Source organism: Amblyomma mixtum, chromosome 7 (genome assembly GCF_055824585.1).
Source record: "Amblyomma mixtum isolate Tamu chromosome 7, ASM5582458v1, whole genome shotgun sequence".
Lineage (NCBI taxonomy): Eukaryota > Metazoa > Arthropoda > Arachnida > Ixodida > Ixodidae > Amblyomma > Amblyomma mixtum.
In genome coordinates, this window is record NC_143018.1 from 112,863,424 (window position 1) to 112,866,018 (window position 2,595).

At 49.5% G+C, this 2,595-nt stretch overlaps 1 pseudogene; it reads right to left on the reverse strand.

Annotated features, from left to right (window-relative positions):
* Positions 1 to 552: 552 nt before the first annotated feature.
* LOC149337238 (methionine aminopeptidase 2 pseudogene) lies at positions 553 to 1,963 on the reverse strand (annotated as a pseudogene).
* Positions 1,964 to 2,595: the final 632 nt, after the last annotated feature.

The window sequence follows — 2,595 nt, forward strand, 5'->3', positions numbered from 1 at the left end:
CGAAGATGGCGGACCCGCCAGAAAGTGAGAATGTGACGCAATAAATGCTGGCGTTAATTTAGTGCGCTCAGAAATTATTTCGTTACGGTCACCTGTGCAGGGTTAACAGACGATATAGCTGCCCACTATCACTGCAGGGTTTGTTGCAAACCATTGCTGCATCAGACTTATAAATGACATTACACGCACCTAGTTTCGGCAATCGAAATGGAAGCATTCGAAAAAATACAGTCACAATCGAAAGCTTAGCATGTACTCGCACATACGGTGCGAGATTTCTGTTCCCACAAAAGTCACACTGAAAAAAAAAACTGAAGACACGAAATTCGTTGCTGGATATAATCTCAGATCGGAGAGTTTGAGATTATTCCAAAGAAGTATTTCTTCAAAAGCTATATATTGTGACGCCCATGTAAAGATGGTACAGACAAAAAAAAGCAAACAGCTGACGCAAATCCATCAGTAAATGCGCCCTCGAAGTTAACTCACTAGCTTTCATTCTAGACCACTGCGCAGAGGTGGGGGTTGCCAGTGAAATAACGCTGGCACCACTCAGTAGTCCGTCCCGCGGTTGATGATCTCCTTGCAGGTTGCACGTAGCAGTATGGTATGCTCGAACGGGGCCATGTAGCAGCCCTTGGTGTCGCACGGGGGTGGGTACGGATCCGCAATGCTCGTGTCGCAGAGATCCTTGAGCGCCATGAGGTACTTGGACTGGCCAAGGCTGTCGAGCCAGCGGCGGCAGAAGGCCAGGGTGCCAAAGTTCTGGTTGATGACAGTCAGCAACGCCTTGGAACGCGGCAGCTTTAGAGGGACACCACCAGCATCGAAATTCTTCATGTAGTGCGACACCTCATTGTCATCATGGAAATAACCCTTGCCTGTGCTGCCAAAGGTCTCAATGGCATACACCTCACCTTCCTCCATTCTTACAGCTTCCCCTCCCTTCACAATAGGCAGCGTCTTGCCAGCGTGGATACGGTATGGTCCAATCGAGTGGCCATTGAGGTTACGAATGGCCTTCACTTGGTACGTCTTGTCATCAAGCTCTACCTCATAGGACTCCATGACTTCTTGGATGGCCTCGCCCATGTCAAATAGCCTGACATCAATTCCAGCTGTCTTTACTCCCGTGTTGGTGGCATTCCGAACTGCTCCCAGCAGCTTGTCGTACTTGTTGTTGAAGGTTAGCGTGAAGGCACAGTCAATAATTTGGCCATTGAGGTGTGTGCCAAAGTCAATCTTGCACACATCGTGGCAGCCAAGCACCGGTGGGTCAGCCGCGTTCGGCGTATAGTGCGCGGCACAGTGGTTGAGGGAGCAGCCGGTTGGGAAAGCCAACCCCGCACTCAGTCCGTTCTCCTTGATCAGCTTGCGAGCCGTGGACTCCAGCAACGCAGATTTCAATCATTGTCATCCCAGGCTTGATAACCTTTTGCATGTACGTACTGTCTTGCTTGACGGTGTGCCTCAGCTGCTTGCCTAATCTCTCTGTACTGCTCCAGTGACATGCCTTCCAAGGCCTTTTTCTCTGGGTCAGTGAAACGATTCCCTCCGGTACGGCTATCGTTAGGAATGGGATGTTCCACTTCCTCACCCACCGGAAAGTTACCATCAGGAAACAGATCATAGGTGGGAATTGATGCTGGGTCTGTCTGCTGCTTTGGACCTTTAGGTTTCTTCTTTTTCTTCTTTGGTTGTTCGCCATCAACTTTCTCATCAGTCTTGTCGCCTGTGCCATCAATGTGCTGGTTCTCAAGAGCGTTTGTCACAGCTGACACTTGATCTGAACCGAGCTCTTCTCCATCGGCCTCTTGAGGAGCTTTCTTTTTCTTTTTTTCTTTTTGGCGGCGTCCTGTGGTCGGACGTCGTCTTCGGCGTCGTCGCCCTCGTCACCATCCCCTGCAATCTCCTCTTTTTCGTCCACATGTTTGCTTCCATGATCTTGTACCATAGCCGCCATTCTTGATTGCGGAATTACGGATTATTACGGAATTATAGCATTACCGCAAAGGCAACTCGTCATCTAACACCGCGATAATTCGTTCAGTACCGATTTGAAGCTTAAGTGCCACTAGCCCATATACCGCAAGAACCACAACGAATGCTGTTCACTTACCAATCATAAGCACAACAGTTAGCAGATACAGGATCAGTCTAAACTGTCATGATCGCACTGCTGCACTGGCAGGTGATTGAGCAGTCTTGGACCGCTGTATTGATTTATTTTACGCCCCTGAGCATTTACGCACTTTTGCCCCTCTTAGACACGCAATAATTATACTTGGTTTGGTTTGGTTTATTGGGGTTTAACGTTCCGAAGCAACTCAGGCTATGAGGGACGCCGTAGTGAAGGGCTCCGGAAATTTTGACCACCTGGGGTTCTTTAACATGCACTGACATCGCACAGCACACGGGCCTCTATAATTTCGCCTTCATCGAAATTCAGCCGCCGCGGCCGGGATCGAACCCGCGTCTTTCGGGTCAGCAGCCGAGCGCCGTAACCACTGAGCCACCGCGGCGGGTAAATTATACTTGGTCATATGCATGATATATATTTCAGCCTTAGTCGCTTTGGGACGTTAAACCCCACAA